This window comes from Cryptomeria japonica, chromosome 3 (assembly GCF_030272615.1).
Source record: "Cryptomeria japonica chromosome 3, Sugi_1.0, whole genome shotgun sequence".
Taxonomy (NCBI): Eukaryota; Viridiplantae; Streptophyta; class Pinopsida; order Cupressales; family Cupressaceae; genus Cryptomeria; species Cryptomeria japonica.
This window is the reverse complement of record NC_081407.1, coordinates 583,998,822-584,020,836: the sequence shown is the minus strand read 5'-3', so window position 1 is coordinate 584,020,836 and position 22,015 is coordinate 583,998,822.

Sequence of the window (22,015 nt, the reverse complement as noted above, 5' to 3'; positions counted from 1 at the left end):
GCCAGCACGTTATATTTTGATTAATTTAATTTTCTGAAAATCAAACTTTTATATTTTATCAACTATACAAGTAAGAAGAAATAATTTCTTTTAAATAATAATAATTTACCCTTTTCCTTCCAAATGCGAAAATGCGTAATTTATTTCTATCTCCCAATGACTTTAAATTTTTCCTTTCCAAAAACGCATAACTCACTAAATTCATTATTTTAAAATTAGCTATTAAATTAACTCGCTATAACATAATAAATCGACATTTTTAAATAAATGACTAATCTAATGCAAGAGTCTTATTTATTCTAATTTTTCAACTACGAATGCGTAAATGTCGCAAATGTGTAAATGAGCACACTAACCCCAGTTAAATACCTTAAGCTTGCTACAATAGTAATTTACAGCAAATCTCTTAAATTAATGATTAATCACATAAAAGAAGCTACCTACTTAAATTTCTAAATTACTAATGTGCTCGTCTACTCATAAATTTGAATTTAATTCTTAGGATAACAAACCTCACTTACCTCGCGCAGGGCATGCAAATCGAGGAAGTCCTCCAAGTCTCTCGACATGCATCCCAATGAAAAGCAAGCCCCACGAACCCACACATGGTGCTCACCTAACCATGGCTAAGGCAAGACGAGAGTTATATGACCACAAATCCGAATTCAAAAGATGAAGGAGCATACTCAACCTTGCAATTTCCAAAGGAGATGAACCTTGCCCTAAGCGGTGTTGTACCTGCAATGTCCTGCACCCATGAATTCATACAAGCATGCATATACATATACATATTCAATAAAGATGTTAGCTCAAGATTCAACACAATGGTTAGGAACAATTATATTTACACGGGAATCGATGCAAAAGCACCATAATAAGTATGCACAATTTATTTATATTATCTAGACTACACATTGCATATCGGTTAATCTACCATTCAAGAATGCCACATAGGAAGTCAATCAAGGTTAAATGGGTTTTAAAAGTCCGACTAGGGTATGGGCATTACATAGGACATTTCATTACCATTACATATCCACACATGGGGTTTCCAAACACAACTTGTTTGAGTAGGTAGTATCACTAGTAAAATTGTCATTATCACAATTGGTACCCTTAGGATAGTCATTAATATTTGGTCTATTGCACTTTTTAATGGTTTCTAAATGCTTCTATGGGGTGTATAGGGCTCCCACACATCACTTCCAATATTCCATCTAAGGCACTTCACTCTCACCTATCTTATATTCCACTTTCTCTATGTTGTTATCCTAGAGGTCCGATACATGATGAATATCAAACCAATCAATCAAATATAGCATGTGTCTCAAAGGTTTTGGAGACCTGGAAGAAGGAGAAATGAAAATCCATATTTACAAGATCCTTTCCAACTAGTGGTGTGAATTTTTAACGGTGAAAAGGCCAAAAATACAATTTTTTCCCACTCATTGGAAACCCTAGTGAGTGTTTTGATTGTTTTTGGAAAAATAGTGATATCTTCTTCAAATTTCAATGGATCTCAATTCTAAAAAAGATTAAATGAAGGTAATTCACTTCTCTACCATATCCAATTGACTTCTAACAAAAATATGATGAATTTCACAATTAAAAATAATGAGAATCAGACTAAAACATTTTTGTATGAACAAAAATCTCCAACTTCATTTAGTAAAACTTTCAAAATTCAACAAGACAAACTTGGGTGGTGTGACAAAGGCCTATTTATGCCCATCCAAGTGGGTTACAATCTCAAACTGCCAAAAACCAACCTCCCAACCAAATTTTTAAAAGTTGTCATTGACAATAATGACAATTTTTTTACAATTTTTACAATTTTTGCCCAATGTGTAGTGGATTCCATCGATAATCATCCCATATCATAGGTTAAATGGTTGTTTGTAATATTTCAATTATTTCTTTTACTTCTAATCACCAAAGGCCTTTTGTCTAAGGTTTTTCTTGGCTTCGATTTTTCTTTACCTTATTGTTTGCTTGATGTCATTATAATAATAATTAAGTTTAGATTTCAGTCTTAAGATATAAATCCAATGGAATTTTACATAAAGTAGTTTACACAATTGAGGAAGGATATGCAACAACCCCTTTAATGAAAGCATCCATATACCCTGGTCAATATCTTCCCACTAATTATAGTGATAATGGGGCAAAGATCTTGACAATGGAGTGTAGGCCATGGTTCAATAGTCGGGAAAACTTTGTCACTTTTGTCTACCCATTGATAGAAATCCCTTTCAATGGTTCCTTAGGGACCAATTCATTCTGCATAGATTGATTATATGTAGAAACCCTAGAATTGGCAAGCAATCATGTTTGTCACATGATCCGTGTACTCATGTTAGCATGTTCACCGGTATATATAAATTGAGATAACTAATAGAGCTAACAAATAGAAATTGAAGATAGTTGAGAGACATGATAGACAAAGAAAATAACTTTCAAGACATTATTGTAAGTTTGTAAGTATGATAGTAGTTCTTTATAAATTTAACGTTCTTCCACTATTTTTTTAATTGTTATTTAATTTTAGTCTACCTCTAGTATTGTTGGTGTGTAGATATTTCACACTCTAATACTTGATCAAGCACAATCATCTTGTGATTATAAGAACTAAGTATAAGATCTTCAATAGGTTCTTTGCATTCACTTTTCCAAGGAAGAAGCAAAATAAACAAATATGCTTAAGAAGATATAGAAATGAACTTAATATAAGGAAATGGCCAAAAGGTCATTCATTGGATAACAATAATCAACAAATACATAACATAAGAATTCACAAAATAAAAATTCACAAGTTTTTTTATTCACAATGACAATGGTTTCATGTCCCATCCTTTATGGGTACCCTTGGACACACCTATTGGCCACTAGACTTTGATCACCCTTTCAAGGCTTGATCAAACATTACAAGGAAATATAAACATCATGGTAAATTAGCCTTGGGCTTGTGACATCATAACAAGTGCAAATTAGTGGATCTCAACAATGTCACACATACTATCATTGATGGTTACTAGTCCTTTGCAATTAGGACTGTCAACGTTGATGGCTAAAGGCCAAATCAACACATCTATGCCCTTAAAAAAAACCCCTTGAAATTGACTTTCATAACCTACACAAGAACTAGGACCAATCTCTTGGACTTCCAACCTCCCAAACCCTCCAACAAGACTTTGTTTTGCAACAATGACACTAGTAATTTTAATTTGTCATAGTCTGTCCTTCTAGGTCAGTCAATAGTTCTTGTGTTCTTCCTTTACAACATGATCTCCAACCTTGTTGATCGGATGCATAGGGCCCCCACACATCTCTCTATCACAAAACACAAGGTGAGTTAATCTCTATTCATTGAACATGGTGTTTATTCAATCTTGTTGTCCTCAAATGTCTAATACATGAAGATATCAGACCCTCAATCCTTCACCACAAATACAATGTAAGAAAGACAGAGTGATCTTAGCATAGAAATACTTCCATGAAGAACTGAGAGAGGCACCTCAAATATATAAAGGTGAGATTGGAGTTCCAAGTTGCAAATGTAACTCCCAAGTCCAAGGATGTCATCTAACAACCTATGTGTGTGCAAAGTGCTACAATCCTCATATAGAGAAAATATAATATTCCACATATTTGGAATAAATAAAATGAGATGAGACAACTCAAATAAGACAAAGGATTTGTAGGGATTCCTTAGGAATATTCCTACAAGTAACAAGTAAAAGGAAATTAACTTTACCAAGTAAATGTTAATTCCCAACAATAACAAATGATAGAGAAAGTAAAATAGAAGATTAGAGTTAGTTATCAAGAGAGATAAGTAAATAATTAAGAAGCAAAAAATTACAAGAGCTTATAATAACATGAATACAAAATAAGCTAGAGGAGTGGATACATATATTGGAAGGAAGGGAGACAAAACCAATCAATGAGAAAAATAGCTCTAACTACCAAAAAATAGTGGGATTTACACTAATAAAATATGCCACCTACTATAATATTCGTCTATGGTTAGTTTGACCCACTCACTTATAAATAATCCAACTAAACTGAATGTGTAGGAAAATAAAATACATCCAACTAAAAATGAATTAGAAACCTAGAATTTAACACCATCCTTATGTGTAGACTAGGTGGGTGAAATAATGGGTCCTAGCAATAAAATCTTTATGAGATATATATGTAAAAATAGATTCCCCTCAAGAGAAGAAACCCCTTCAAAAAGAGAGATAAAACCCAACCCATAAATAATGGAAAAAAACCACCCAAGTAGAGAGAAATGAAGGGCTAAGTATACCTTAAAGAAGTAACCTCTTACATCTCTAGAAAATATCATATATGAAATTTTTTATTGTAAAGTGTTTTGTGAAGGTGTTGACATCTATTTGGAATTTAGGAGGTGTTGGATATGAAAAATTTGTCTATGAATAAGCTCTTGATTCTAGTGAATTCGAACCTCTATGTGACTGGTGCTATGAAATTTTTATGGTACTAGAGTTTTTATAGAATATGATAAATGGTCATTCGAGCTAGATACCAAACTTGGGGAGAATATGTTGAAGGCAAATGGATTTTTTTACTAAGATAGAGTTGTACCATTCCCATTAGGTTGATAACCTAAAATGGAAACCTGATGGGAGCAATGTTGGAAACATGCAAGGGAGTCAAAGAATACAAGCTTAAGAAAAACATCCAGAGTAGGTTTCAAGTAGATAAAGTCATTGCAAACCAAATGTGACTCATACAACTAACTTATGAAAATAACAAAGAAGAACAAGAACAACTAACTTAGATAAAGTAGATAAAGTCATTTCATCTCCCTGATTAGGTTGCTCTTCTTCCATTGGTGTTGTCCCTTCCTTTTCCAGAAAATTGGCTTTAAAGGCTCTTGTATTTGGGTTATGTAATTCCCTATCAGCACTAGAGTTGCTCCCTTTGATCCCATTTTTAATAGGTTTACCAGTACTCAAAGTTTCATACAGTCCTCTTAGGATTTGGACCATCTTAACCATGGTACGCCTCATATTAGCTTGAAACCAGTGCCCCTCATATTAGCTTGAAACCTATGCCCCCTATTGGTAGTTGATGGGGATAGAATACCATTCGCTATACATATCAATGAGGTGTGCTTTACATCTAGATAAGGAGAACTAGTCACAATACAGAATAATCAATTTTTTAATTTTTTTTAAAAATAAATAGCCGTCAGAATTATGACGGCAACTAAACTTTGCACCAACGACCAAACCGTTGGACCAACAACATTCTCGTCGATGAAAATTTTCTAGTAGTCATTGGAATTCCAATGCCAACTAAAGAAACAACTGACGAGGATGTTGTATGTTTGACAACACTTCCTTGGCGGACGGTTGTCAGTGCATATTAGAGGGGGAGCATCGGAATTCCGACGTCCATCCGATGACTTTTTTGGCTAGAGGAGTGATCATGGCCGCCGTCGAAAGAGTTCACTATGTCGTTGGAATTCCGACGTTCAATGGCATCGTCGGGAAGTCCAACAACGAGTTTTTGACGACTTCATTTCTTGACAGTGCGATGAAAAGTAGTCGAAATTCTGACGATAGGCCGTTGAAAATTAGCCCCAAATGTACTAGTGAGAGAGGAATATAACAAAGAGAGAGAAGGGGTTAGGGAGGTGGGAAAGAGAGAGATCTAAGAGAGGGAGAGGGAAGAGATAGAGAGACTTGAGAGAGAAAGAGAAAGGGAGGGGGAGGGAGAGAGGAAAAGAGAGTTAAAGGGAAGTGTGCAAAGAGAGGGAGAGAGAGTTAAAGTTCTACATGTGAAAAGAGGGATTGGAATGCAAGAGAGAGAGACCTGAGAAAGGGATAGAGAGAAAAATTCTCAATGTGAGACATTTGGCGCACACCAAATTTGGCATGCACCAAATTGAAAATTATAGTTTTTGGAATTTGGCACACACCAAATTTGGCATGTGTCATATTTGTCATGTGCCAAAGTAACTGCCTTGGGAAAAACTAAGCCTTAGCCTTGGATTTTCCTTGGGCATCCAGTGCAAAGGCTTGGGTTTCCATCTCAAGTCTAAGATGTAAGTTTTAGAAAACATGCAAAATTTTCTCACTTTTTTGTTTGTGCTCTCTATCAATTTTGCACGTGTTTCAATTCAAACAAAAATAAACACCATGAAAATTGCAAGATCTCTCTTAGCTATCTAGCCATATAAATATTTTCTCAAATTGATTATGTTAAGGTCTTCATCTATAATTTCTTTTGTTAGTGTGTCCATTTTTTGTCAAAAACCATCATGTCGTATTTTGGGGATATATTTTTACTCATTCATTGAATTTTGAAACAAATTACATTTTTAGAAACTAGACTCCATTCTACACATTTTTTTATAAAAATGATTTTTGATTAGTTTTTACAAATTTTAGGGAGGAGCACGCTCAAAATTTTGTTCTTTAGGATGTGTCCACTATGAACATTAGTAAAAAATAATATATTAATTAAAAAATTAGCTGAAAAATATGGCATAAACTACATGGTGTTAGCTAATTTCTCATTGGAGCAATTTTAAAAATTCCAAAAAAAGGTTGACATTTTAGGGGTAGCACACTAGGTACTATGTTATGTTTTTTTTGAAAAAAATAAGATCACTTTGTGTGCTCCCCTTTTTTGAAACCCTTAATCTCCACTATTTAAAAAAAAAATAGTAGTTTAGAAAGTAGACTCAAAGCACTACAACCCTTGTTCTTGTTGTATCTTCATATTTTGAGTGTAACTATTTTCATTTTCTTGTTGAAGTTCAAACTTTGCTGATTTTAGAAAAAAAAAGTGGCAAGTGGCATCTTAAGACCCCTTTTGGGTTCTCCATCTTTGTGAACTTACCCCAAAGTGAAACAATTAAAGAATAAGTAAAAGACTCAACAATGAAAAAACAACCAAGTCAAATTCAAGGTGATTTGAAACTAAATTGATCCAGTGATTTCTATTTCATGGTGCATTAGTTTTCTAGCTATAAAGTTCTTTTTTTTTGGCACATAGAAAATACATTTAAGCTAACATGCAGATTTATCTAACCAAGTATCCTTGATGAGGTATCCATCTTTCTATAGTCAGTAGAGGATTTTCCCTTACTTTCAACTATGTGCACATCCTTGGTAGTAATGCATTCCTTAACAACGCTTGAAGTTTCTTCCTTTCTCCTCAAGACAAAATAATTTTTTTTGTTGCTTGGGTAACTAACAATAAAATTACCCACTGTACAACAATAGTGGAAAATTATAGAAGAGTCTTCAATTTATATTTGCTACACCCAAAGACCATATTTAGAGGAAAGGGTAACCTAAGTTGGGACCACCTTTTTTTTCTTCACAATCACACAAAAAGGAGAAAAAAGCTCAAGTTCTTAAATTTTGTGAACAAATCAGCATTAAAGTATTACTCAAAAAGTGTTTTAAACTTCCTCATCCCAATTTTCCAATGGTAGCTCTAGTAATCTAACCCCACATAGGGAACATGATGAAATTCTCACTCATACCTGGATTAAAAATTACAGAACATTTTTTGAGGCAAAGACCGTTTTGCCCTAGAAACCAAGGACCAACAAAAAGGTTCCTAGACAAATTATCAAGAATGTTAAAAAGGTTTAAAAATTACTAAGCATAGATGCAACCTCAACCTAACCTTTTAGATTTCATCTTCTAATCACCTACCTTCTAACAACATCAATGTTGGGACAATTATTGTAGAATCTCCAAATGAGCAAGTTCCTAAGACAAGAAGTTGCCTTAGCAAAACAAGATCAAATATTGCTATCTTTTCATTTGACCCAAGCTCAATAAGGGAAACCTCATTAGACTCACCATGAAACTTCTCACTTGCATCTTGCATAATAGAAAAATTAATAGGAATACTCCCATCTAAAGAAGGGTAACCCCTAAGGAAATCACCCTCACTAACAAAACCACCAGCCTCAACAAATTCTCATTCCTCCTTTCTCTCTCGCTATTATGTTTTTTGTCTTTATTAAAAAATTTTATGGGTTGTCACCAAGGTAAGTGACTCTCCATTGTTGACATGGTAGAGAGCGGCATGTGAGGTTTGAACCTTGATTGTTGGCTCTACAAACAAGAAGCCCCACCATTTCACCAAACTACTCTAATATGTCATTTTAACAATTTTTCGTCTGAAATTTAAATATTGACTAAACTACTCTACTTTGATACCATCTTAGATTGAATAAAGCGAAATGACAACAATATTAAATCTTCCTAGAATCACAAATAGAATTACATAGCATAAATTGACTAATAATCAAAACACAAGAATATAACAGAATTCCAATATCTGAACTTTAGATGATCAAGATATGTAGTGGAAGAAATATAACATGGTATGTAGGCTTTAGGATATACGCGATAGGGTAACAACTGGCCTAGAGGAGTAGAGTTAACTAGATCATTAACTCAACTATAAGAGTGAAGGTGTCAAATAAAGTGACCTTGATAACCAAGTGAACTCAAAGAAACAACATATGATCTTACTTCTTAATAAGAAATAACAGGCTGCTGCTTCTTATTATCATTCGAATTATCCTCAATAAGTTTATTGTCTTATGAATCTACGATAGAAATTCATACAATGCATGGCTTCATCTCCTGGTTCTTCGTTTATAATATTTCTGGTGGAGATGGTGGTTGCACAACTTGGAGATGCGTCTGAATATTTAGCTTCACCTTCTGCTTTTGGGAAAATGATTTTCCCTTCACAGACCACAAATACCTCACAAAAATGTGGGGCATGCCTGTGTACATATTCAGCTTTGCTTGGTCCCTTTTTCTTCAACTTTCTGCTCTCCACCAAACAAAAGCAAACATTAATATTTGGTTCCAAGAGCAGAAGCCATTAATCACGTAAAATTTCAATTTATTTTAACTGTCCAACCTTGTCATAGGATGAGTTGCTGGTTTTGTCCCCATAACAAGTTTTGCAATGTTATATTCTGATATCAATTCTATCAGTTGCTTGTGAGGCATATCGTTTTCGACTGAGATTGTTTCTGTTTTTACCTGTATCAAATTATAATCCAACATTCAGACGACAAAATTTCTACAGTTCAGAATGTTAAGTTAAATATTTATGAATTAGATTATATAAGTTGTTTTCTTCATCGATATTATGATCCATTAATGATTGCTGAATTAGATTGTATAAATTTTCATTATCATCGAATAACATTACTATTCTATCTACATATAAAAGTGGTGCAATAATCAATTACCTTAGCCTCTAAGCACATATCCCGGTAGTCTTGTAGTAACCTTGATCTCTTGCCCTCTTCCTCTTTTATATAGTTGTCCCACAAGTCTTGTGAGACTTGATATCTGGGAAGCTTTCCAACTGTTTTAAAAACCAATATAAAAGAGTTCAATCTCATCAGTTTTGATTGCTTAAGGGTTTTAGTTCTTAACAAAACTATCAAGCTGATTTGAGGAAAACTCCATTCAGATCAAGGAAAAAGGATCATTGTGACCCACCTGGGCTTGGAATTGTCTTCAATAGAGGGAAAACATGAATGAGAATTAGAGTGTCCCCTTCTTTAACAAGATTATTCAAAGCCCATAGCAGTGCAGAAGGGTCCTTCCCTACTGCAACATATACCTGGTTATCATCCCTCTTCTCATCCATGCACATATGATCTTCCATTACTTCCTCTATCTCACAATTCCCATGGCTGAATATGGCAAGCTCCATTATCCTTCTCCAATCTTGGTTCTTCAGAGTATCCTCAATCATTTTGCTCCATTCTTTACTATGCAACTGCTCTGCACCCATTTTATTTTCCTTCTCTTCCTCAAATTCTTCCATGCCTGAAAACTCCTCAATTTCTCTCCTTCTGATCTCCTCTCTCTTCTGAGATTTGATTTCTTCCAATCTCTCAATGATACTATTATTATCTTGTGAACTTTGGCCAAACTCATAATAAACACTGCATTCCACAGGAATGGAAGGGGAAGAGAATTTAGAAGTCAGCATGGTGAGATTTGATCTCAAGCACAGAAAACTGTGTAACATGGCAAATCTGGAACCTTAGCTAATGTCAATATATATTATTTGATTTCAAATATTAAAATCAAAACTGATCTAGTTGGCAGAGATGCTCAGGAATATACCACGGATAAATATTGTATTTTGTACAATCTGTACTGATTTTCCAAAGAACATAAGAAATGTTGAAATTTCTCCAGCCCAAAATGTAACCTGCATATCTGTCTATTTTAAATATTCTAAAATATGGTCACATTGTGACTAATTTGTGTTTTTCTCCACCCAAAACATATTAATTGAAGAGTTCTAAAAAGCATATCCCGAATATACTTTCTACCTTGGGTCTGCAGATATTTCTATCATTATCCAAAGAATAAGATAATTAAAATTGTTATTATTAAAATGGTTATTATTTTAAAATATTTAATTATTATTAAAATGGTTATTTTTAAAAAAAAAATTGATAAAAGTGGATAGAACCACTAAACTATATTAAATTTTAAATTTCTTTTACAGTGACTGGTTCAAAAAGCACTGAAGGGAAAGAACCAGTAAGAAAACCCTTCAGTTTTGCTTAAGTAACACAAGCCTATTCTACCCAATACCAAATTGCCATTGGCATAGTCCATCAAAAAACCCATCTCAATTACATAAGCCGCATTAGATATAAAGGAAGCCGCCAACAGAAGCATATAGAAGGAAGATTAAAGTATGATCACCGAAGGATGCATATCCATTGCTGCCAAAAACACTAGTCTGAACCGCCCCTGTCTATGAAACACAATTCTCCAAACCACTGGTTAGAATGATACCACATAGCAGAAATGAAACAATAATTAGAGACCCTGTCAAAATAAACATTGTGATCAAGCATAGCAGAACCCACACCAAATAAGGAGGTTGATGAAGACTACAAATATGCCCTTCTTTACTTCAAATATTCCAAAACCGAGGAAGGGATCTCATCCACACTTACCTCCTGCATATTAGCTTCACTGTTAATGGCTAAGTTAGCCAAGAAATCTGCAATCTTATTCACTTCCCTATAACAGTGGGAAATCAAAAAGGAATAAAAAAATCTAATTTTGTAAAATATGATCTAGTATATATTGTAATTGCCAACAATTTGACTTCTTTTTCATGACACTTTGAATAATAACCATAGAATCACCCTCAATTATCAAGTTCTTAATTCTCAAAAATATAGCCATATCCAAACCAAAGGACAAAGCAAAGAATTCTGCACAATTGTTAGACTTGAAACCAATCGCATGACAACGAGCTTGAACAAATCTTACCTTATGATCATAAATTACTATACCTGCCCCTGCCAGGCCAAGGTTCCCATGAGAAGCACCATCAAAATTCAATTTAAAGTGCCCTTGTAGAGGAGGTTTCTAGCAAGCAAAATTTCTCTTACTTATAGCATTAGTCTTATTTAAAATAGATCCATGAGAAGGTAACACTGATAACATTCTCCAAACTCGAGTTACCCTACCATCCCAATGAGAAAAAGAGATAAGGGTTTCCAAATTCTTATAGATAAAAGACAAAGCAACTTTAGAGATGGAAGATTCAATCCTCAATAAAACTTCAGCCAAGGAAGAACTTGTTTGTTTAAAAATCCTATTATTACGCTCTAACCAAATATTCCAAATCACAATAGATGGAGAAATAATTGAAAGACATGCATAGAAAGATGAGGCAAACAGGAGAGGCCAGGCTCTAAAGTGGGAAAGGAGATCCTTACCAATAACAAATGATAGATTAATCTTTTCAAACAACCACAACCAACAAGCATAGGCAAAATCACAGTGAAGAAACAAGTGTGCTAAGGATTCTAAATTTTTATTACAAAAGACACAAGAAAATACTGCAGTAATACCCAACCTGTCCAACCTCATTCCTGTGAGGACCCTGTCCTGCACTGCTAACCAAGCAAAAGCACTAGCCTTTGGGAGGCAAGCCATACGCCAAAACAACTTGTATGGCCAAGTAGATAAATCTTTAGCAACCAAGAGAGAATTATAGCCATCCTTAATTGTGTACTTACCAGAGATATTCCTTGTCCAGATAAGCTCATCGTCAGCATCAGAAAGAATTATTACTCTCTCCTTCAACATCTTTTCATATTCCAATTTCACATTTTGATCAATATCTAAAAACTCAATTGATTTCCATTTTGCCACCTTAAGATTCCCACTATACTCAATTTCAAAATAATCAGCCACAAAGACACCCCAAAGGGAAGAAAGAGTGGAAATTAAAGGAGACCAATCCCTCGCGTTCACCAAAGGGGGATGTCCATTCCAAACTTCCTCCCAAAACCTGACCTTTCTACCATTATGAACAATCCATGAGAGATGAGGCAAAATCACTGATCTACATTTACATAGAAAATTCTGAATAGCTGAACCCGACGGTAAATTAGAAACTTGAAAGACATACTCTCTTGGTCCATTATTTAAATATTTAGCAAACATAATTTGTGCCCAAAAGGAGAATGGTCTCTCATACAATTTCCAAACCAACTTAGCACCTAAGGCTAAATTCTGACTTTCCAGATTCCTAATGCCTATGCCCCCAAGGTTTTTAGGCAAACAAATTTTATCCCATGCTACCAGAGGGAGTTTCTTCTTACGTTCTTTATTATTACTCCAAAGGAAGGACCTAAGAGTATCTTGCAAACTAACAAGAGCCGCTTTCAGAGACTGCAAAATAGGCATGAGATAAATAGGAACAACATTTAGGACAGACTTAATAAGAACAATCTTACTAGCCAAAGATAATCATCTATGATTCCAGGATAGGATCCTTCTAGGGATAACTGAAATGATCTTATCCCAAAAATCAACTCTATCCTTCTTAATGAAGAAAGGTATACCAAGATAAGAACAAGGAAAATTTTTAGATGCAAATCCCCAAAAAATCTTCAATCTATCCTAAACCAATTGTGAAGCATGAAGGAAAAAAATCTTTGACTTATCAACATTGACTCTCTGACCAGAAAAGGATGCATAATTCTGTATTATCCCCTTGATCACTCTTGCCTCACCCAAAGAGTCCTGACCAAATAACAAGGTATCATTTGCAAACAAGCAATGCAAAATGCTTTGTGGAACATTATGAATCCTAATTCCCTTCCAAAGCCCTTCCATCTTAGCGGCTCTTATAGCCCAACTAAACGTTTCAGCTAGAAGAATGAAAAAGAAAGGAGACAGGGGATCCCCCTGCCTCAAACCCCTAGAAGAGGAGAAAAAACCACAAGGGGAGCTATTAATTAGAACCGAGAACCTTGCAGAAGAAATACAAGCACAAATCCATTTGACCCATGCCTTGGAAAAGCCCAATTTAAGTAGAACAACACACAATGCCTCCCATTCTACTCTATCATATGCTTTCATCATATCTAATTTGAGGATCATGGTCAGGATTCTCTGAGTTGAAATTGAATGCAGAACCTCATGCGCCACTATAGCTCCCTCTGTCGTCTCCCTTCCTGGAACAAAACCACCTTCTTCTAAAGAAATGATCCTAGGCAGAATTTTAGCCAACCTTAAAGAAATAGCCTTGGTAAAAATCTTGTACAAAGTATTACATAAAGCAATAGGGCGAAAATCAGCAAAAGTCTTGGTAACCTCTTTTTTAGGAATAATTGCAATCATTGTAGTATTAAGCTCTTTCAAAATAGACCTATTCCTTCTAGCTTCCTCAAGGGCCAATAAAACATCATTCCCCACAAAATCCCAACATTTTTGAAAAAATAAAGGAGTAAATTCATTCGGTCCCGGAGCCTTATCAGGGTTCATTGCAAAACAACATTCTTAACTTCATCCAAAGAAAAAAGAGACATCAACATTTTATTATCTTCCGAAGATACCAAAGAAGGAATATTAGAAGAAATATTATTATGAAGATCTCCATGCTCCGAAGACAATAGTGACTTAAAAAATCTAACTACCTTTGAAGCAATATCCTCCTATTCTGTTAAAAGTCTGCCATTTGGACACTCAATACAAGATATCCTATTTCTACTTCTCTTAATTTTTGTTGAAGAGTGAAATTTTTTTGTATTTCTATCACCATCTGAAAGCCAGATCTCCCTCGATTTCTATCTCTAATAGATTTCTTCTCTGGACAAAACTTCTTCAAGCTCTGCTTTTAGCAATTTTAGTTCCTCAAAAACAAGAGGCACCATACCATGTTGAATCACATGTGAATTAAGACATTCAATCATATCTTGAATCCTCTGTTTTTCCTGAAAGATGTTCTTAAAATGTAAGATATTCCAATCTCTAATATTAAATTTCAAAAATCTCAACTTCTTAGCAATCTAAAACATTCGGGATCCAGAGCAATAAGGAGCAGAACTCCACCATTTTTTGAGCAAAGGCAAAAAGGAAGAATCTCTAAACCACGTAGGTTCAAATTTAAAAGGTGACTTAAAAGGAGCTTTATCTTCCAGAATTGATAGGGAAATTGGAAAATGATCTGACCCCGAAATTGGAAGAATAGAGGAAAGAAATTCGAACTCTGAATCAATCCAAACATTTGATAACAAAAACTGGTCTAACCTTTCTGCAATCTGAGAAAAATCTCTTCGCATATTTGTCCATGTGAAAATCCCATTCTGAAACTGACAATCAAAAAGACGCATGTCCTTAATGAACATCCCAAAGTCTTCCATAATTTTTTTATTAGGAAGAATACCTCCTTTCTTTTCTCCCAAGTCAGTGATAGCATTAAAAACCCCCCCAAAGATTATAAAGGGACCATGCCTTAAAGGGGAGGAAATCCTCTTAAGTTCTCCCCATAATTTAGTCTTCCTTTGAATACCAAAAGGAGCATAAATATTAAAAAGCCAAAACTTAACCTTCGAAAGCTTGCTTTTAACTAAGGCCAACATCCAATTTATAGTAGAAGCAGCTAGCTCAACCTCAATGTTATAGCTATTCCAAAGCAATGCCAAACCCCCTAACGCACCACAAGCTGGAGAGGAGAGGAATTCCCACTTTCTCCAAGAAGAAGAAACCAAATCAACAGACTCCTTTGACAATTTTGTCTCTTGCAACATGAAAATATCACACTTAACTAAGTCCATCTGGGACTTAATTAAGCACCTCTTGTTAGGGAGATTTAAGCCCTTAACATTCCAAGATATAATTCTCATTGCTCTCGAGGGGAGCCTTTTTCCTTTAGATGGAGAAGACTTTCCTTCTCCAAAATTACTTTGAAGATTACGCTTCATAGCCCCTGACCTAGTCACAGGAGGACTGATAATAGACCTCTTACTCCTCTTACCCTTAGGAGTACCACTTCCTTTCATAGAGACACCAAGAGAAACCGAATGCTTCCCTTTCCCAACACCAGGAGAAAGAGACAAAGTCTGCTAAATCCCAGCATCAATTTCCAATTGAGTCTTTCAATTCTTTGGAGGCCTACCCCTATGAGGAGAAACCATAGATGAAGCCCTAATTAGAGCAGTTTGAACAATTGGTAAACTCTTAGTTGACTTAGGAGAAGTCATGGCTAAATTATCTATGATGCCCACTTCTGATGAGGCCAAAACCTCAAAAGGGTTAGCAGATGCAAAACTAGGAAGGGTTGATTTAATTCCCCCCAATTCATTCTCAATGGAACAGATAACCCTATTCATAATGTTCTCATCCATCTGATGCTCATGATCTTTAAAAAGATCATTTACTTGGTGAGCCAGATTTTCATCTGGCACAATAACAAAAATGTCCCTCAACTGAATATTATTTCCTAAGGTAGCGTTATTATCCACATCCACATCAACATGTTGCGAAGAATTAGACACCAATTCTTTGACTTGTTGAGAAAGGATAGCATCATCAAGAAACCCTAGAGAAGAAACCCCAACATTAGACTTTGAAACAACCCCATTATTCTTTGCAAAAATCTGACCAATCCCTTGACAACTTTCTAAGTATTCTTTTGACTTCACATGACAGACAGGATTCCCACCACCATCATTTAGTGACTTATCCAAGGAATTCGAGGTAGTGAGATGTGGAAGCAGATCATCCACATTGTTGTCCCCCGAAGCCACAATATTCTGGTGAGCTACTGTGTTATCTTTACTTGTAAAAAAACCTATAGACTCTCGATCATGAGACACAACATAAACCTCTCGCTTCCCAACATCCCTCATAGCCTGGTTAACCTCAAAAGTAGCGGGAGGTTTCGCAGTGGAACCATTAACTAATAGTTTATCCAGAAATGGATTATCGTTACTACCCAAGCAATGTTCTGTCTTATCCAGAACAGAGGATTTTGAAAAATCTATAAGCAAAGGAGCATCTAATTGCAAGGAAGTTTTACCAAAGTCTTTCTCCAACTTATTAATTGGTTGTTTCCAGATGCCCTCATGAGATTTAATGATACAGGTCTGAGGGCAAACATTATTAGGGTTAGTCAAGACACAAATTTTTACCAAAACCTCCCCCTCCACAAAATCAAATCTTGATGATAAGAAAGAACCACAAGTATTACCAATTTGTTCCAAAACCTCTGGCTCCATAAATTCAAATGGTAATTTGGGCAAGCCAAACCAGAAAGGAACTAATTTAAAGCTTGACCAAGCAAGGACATAAAATGGTTTCCAAATCGAAACAAACACTAAATTTTCACCAAACCAGTAATGTGAAGATTTTAAAACTTCATCCCTAACAGAAGAAGAGTTGAAAACAATAATAAATGCATTTGCAGAGAGTAATTGAAAATAACGCATATCAGACCACTTTTTCTGCAATTTATGATGAAATTTAGATAAACTAGTTGCATCCCCCCATATTTCCCCAGAAATAGCATGTGTATGAAAACAACGAGCTTTCAAATCCACAACAGAATCAAGTAAATCAATGCATGGAACAAGAGCCCATACTTGTGAAGACCCACCTCCTAAATCAGAGCCAGTTTGATTTTCACTTACCTTATTGTCTTTTTCCCTTACCTTATCCCCCCTTTGATGTGATGAAGATAACTCAAGCGGGTTACTGTTAGACTGTTCCCTTTGATGTGATGAAGATAACTCAAGCAGGTTACTGTTAGACTGTTTGTCCATCATCTTTTCACCAACGTCCAACCGAGAAACCCTAATTGCCTCATTTATAGATGAAAACTTCACAACTTTCGCATAGGACGATTTTCCTTCCAGCTCTGTAGATTGTTTACCCGGAAGCCCCTTTAAATGATTTGGGATAAACTTTTGCCGCGGGCCTTGACCAAAATGCCTATGATCCAAAAATCGTTGATGCCCTTCACCAGATCTATCCACACTCCACCAATTTCCACTGCTTGGACCTCTGAAAAAGCCTTGAAAATACTTGGAGACTGGTCTGAAATTTCGTAAGTCTGCCCTCAACCAATTCTGTGCCGCCATATCTACCCATTTGCCCTTCGTGAAGACCAGCTGTGGGACATGCGGCGAATCATCCCAACCCACTCGCCAATAACCCTAGTTTCGCCCATACTTTTGTCGAACACAACTTGAATTTTGTATCAGATTACCAGGGCTGCATCTTGGGAAAACCTTCCTCTTGAAGGTAAAAAACCCAACAACAAAATCTCTGAATATATTTAGTAAATCTGAGTATATCTTTACAATCTCGCTTCACTTCTTGAAGCTGTATGAAAGAGACAATTCACCCTATGACCTGAACCTTTGTAGGATTCACAGACTGTCACAAGAATGTCTTAGAGCTGCCACAGAATTTCTTCGGTTTGCCATAGTCTGCCACAGAAGGTATTTTCTCTATCAAGGGATGTATTCGCCATGCCAAGGAATTCGCTTGCTGAAGAATGAATTCACTGAGATCTTGATGCGCTATGCCCCATTTCTTCTTTCTTCAAAAATCGGTAGCACACTTGAATGAACTCCTTTCAATTCCAGTCTGAACCAAGCAATATCGATTCTTATAGCAAAGATCCCGCTTAAGAAACCCTAATATATATTCATTCCAAATTCATCAAATCGCGACCACTCATAACCAAATCCAACTGAAATTTCACAACCCTGCTGGAAATCTGAACGTTTCAATCAACTGTCCTGGACCAGTAGATTTCTAATTCTTCTTCTTCCCAATTTGGGACTTAATTCCAATTGATGATGGAGCAAATCGGACTGAAATAGGACGAAATTCGATGAAATTTTGAATACCCAATTGAGAAATCTGAGAAATCCGATATTCAAAATCTCCAAATTAACAGAATTTGTCGCGTGAGAGAAGATCAAAAGTCGATTTATGTGCAGGGAAGAGCAACCACCCAATCTAGCACTTATATTATTAAAATGGTTATTATTTTAAAATATTAGACAAATAATAAAGAATACTTATTATCAAAAAAAGAAAAGAAAGGATAAGTTCTTCGAAGGTTAATTAGGTAAATAAATATAAATAACTATAAATTAAACTTAAGGATTAAATGTGGTTTAGATAGAATAATGTGGATAAGATTAAATTAATAAATATTAGATTTTCATGATTCATATCGTTAAGTGTTGTTGTTTGTGGATTTGACTGTGTGATAGTTTTTGCATCAGCATTTCAGATCACACTATGTGATCCATCATCAAGATGAAACTGTGATACAAAACATTGATGTAAATTTTAAAAGTTGCCACACAATTGAATCCAAAAACAATATCAGTGAAGACCAAATTTGATAATATTAGATATTAAGTACATTCAGTCCATGAGTAATAAATGAAAAAATGGATTGCTTAAATTTGTAAATAAATAATTGGGTTGGTTAGTTGTATGAGTTAGGTGTTTTTGCTTTTTGTGTTCTCGTTGTTGTTCCTCTTGGCTTTTTGCTATCTTGTTGTTCTTAATGTTGGCATTATGTGAACCGGTATGAGGACATAATGATATTGTATGTTGTCATTGATGTCAATATGTGATATGAAGAGAGAACCGACATATGTGAGAACCGGTATATATGCCAAAGTAAAGCAGTATATTTGTTCTAGGTGAACCGGCATGTCAAGGTGAACCGGCATGTAGTCATGGGAACCAGCACATGGAAGCATTGTATGACTACTGGTTGGTAGGTAGTTTCCACTTCAGGATTTCTGGTTGGAGTATCTCAAGCCTATGTGACTTAATCGATGATCTTTATGTGATGAAGTTAGCATGATAACGAAGAACAGATAGTGTTGTCACGTAAGCCTTGTGCACGTGAAGGATCTTGCATAAAGAAGAGTGTTCTTATCTACCTTGGGAAAATGCGAAGTCTGTAAACGGTGATAACATGTGATGGGTTATCAGCCGCCATGAAATCGGTGGAAAATGAACGATGGAAAATGTCTTGAGATTGGATCAAGACTGTTGCATTCAATACAGTATGATCAATCGTCAGGATTGAACCATTTGAATTCCTTAACCTAACAGGTCTAGGGTTTAGGGTTTATGCCACCGACCTGTCTATTGTCCTATAAGGTCGATGTTGTGATTCTTTCAAAATTTGTTGGCAAAAGTTGTGTGTGAGTATCCAAGAGAAGGGATATGTGATTCTTGCCAGACCAGAGGAGAGAAGTGATACCTGCAGAGTGTAAGTGCAAAAGGTGAAGAGGAGCTTAAGTGGGCCTGCATTGGCATTGAGTGTTGTTACCAGATCATTGTAATACCTGTTGATCTCTAACCACCTCAATAGTTGGAAAATCCCCTAACAGGGTAGCCTTAACCGGTTTGCTGTAAATCCCTTAATAGGGTAACTCAAAGTTATTGAGATCTGGAAAGCTAGAGAGCTTTGGAAATCCTTTAGCTATTGAGTTCTGGAAATCCTCTAACAAGGTAACCTGTAACAAGGTTTAACCCTTAACTGGGTATTGTAGCCATCCCTTAACCGGGTGATCCCTAACAGGATTGGTTCCTAATAGAACCTATTGTATCTATCTTTAACAGGACAAGGCTCCTAACAGAGCAGACTTCCAAAGAGTTCAACAACAAGCTTGTGGGTATTCATCCCCATCGTGGTTTTTCCCAGTTGGGTTTCCACGTGAAAAATATGTGTGTCATGTGTGATGCTTTTATCTTGTGATGCTTTGTTATTGCCTGTTAAACATATGATGGTTCTGTGTTTTATGCCAGTCAATAAAACATGGTGAACTAGCTGTTGTGAAGATATGATGATAGATTACCTATTCATACATAAGGGTGAAATGGTAGTGTAGTTTTGAGTTGAGTGGAAAGCTAAGTGAGTAACCAATTTATGATTGTTTTAGTTGTTCTGGGTTTTACCGGTTGCACTCTGTTTCCAACCGGTGTCACTGTTTGCCAGTCATTTGGAGTAATTGCTGTTGAACTGGTTTAGGTCTGTGTTTTGTCTGTACTGATTCACCCCCCCTCTCAGTACCGGTTTGGTACTATTCGTTCATCATTGAGTTATCAATTGGTATCAGGGCATCCTCCAGGTCCTCTATGTTGTAAGCTTAACCACTTGAGGGAAAGATCCTGTTGTAATGATGAAGAGGGAAGGTCCAAAGTTTAACAAGGAAAATTTCAGTATATGGAAAGACAGAATGAAGATATTCATCAGAAGCATGGGTGCTCAACATTGGAGCTATGTTGAGAATCCCTATGTTGTCCCTACCGGTACTCTCATCGATGATCAAAAGAGAGAGATAGAGGAGAATAGGCAAGTCATGGAAGCCCTAATCAGTAGTTTATCTGATATTGAGTTCATTGATGTCCAAGATAAGGTAAATCCCAAAGAGGTATGGGATGCTCTTGAAAATATCTATGGAGGTGATGAGCATGTAAAACAAGCTAAGGAAGAAAGCCTTAGAGGAAAGTTTGAAGACATGCGAATGGTTGAAGGTGAAACCATTCAATAGTATGGTATTAGAATCAAAACTATTGTTGGAGATATCAAGAGTGCAGGTGGTAAAATAGAAGACTCCACTATGGTAAGCAAAGTCCTAAGATCTCTATTGCCGGTCTATGCAATAAGGGTTGCTGCTATTCAGGAGCTGAGATTAATAGACAAGACTAAGGTATCCTTGGACTCCATCATAGCCAAGTTGACAGCCTATGAGATAAATAGTTTTGATGGCAGTGTTCAAAAGACTGAATCAACTTTTAAAGCCTCTGTTGTACCATCTAGAAAAGGAAAAGAAGCTAGCACTAGTGGTGAACCTAGACAGAGTAGAGAAATGGATGATGAGGAGATTCCGATGGCATTTGAAGCTCTCCTTTCCAAGAAGCTTCCTAAAGGAACCGGTAAATACAAAGGTAAGCTACCTTTGAAATGCTTTTCTTATAACCAGATAGGACATATTGCTATAAACTGTCCTAATGGCAATAACAAGGACAAACCAGAAAGGTTCAGGAAATTCAAAGGTGGAAACCGGAGAAACTGTTTTGTGGCAGTTGATGAAGGTGTCACAGATGAAGAATTAGAGGATGAAGAAAATGAAGATATTGTGTTTGTTGTTGTCAAAGAAGATGTGTCAGACAAGAAGGCTCTTGTCTCCTAGTTTGATAATTCCAATGAGTGGATCATTGATAGTGGTTGTTCTCACCATATGACTGGTGACTGGAGAAAGTTTCTATCCTTGGAGGAGTATGATGGTGGTGTGGTTCACTTGGGCAATGATGCACCATGCATGGTTAAAGGTAGAGGGTCCATCTCTCTGAATGGAAAGAGTAGTGCTAACAATATGTACTGGGTTGATGGTCTCAGACACAACCTTCTGAGTGTTGCCCAGCTGAATGACAGTGGCCTCACTCTGGAATTCAAGAATAGAGTTTGCAGAGTCAAAGGAAAAGATGGTGAATTGGTGGCCACCGACATGCAAACCAAAGGTAACCTATTTCATCTGAATGCAAATATAAGTACATGTCTTATGGCTAAATTTGATGATAGCTAGATATGGCATAGGAGACTCTGCCATGTAAACTTTGATAACATTGTAAAGGCTAGTAAGATCAAGGCAGTTAGAGAGTTG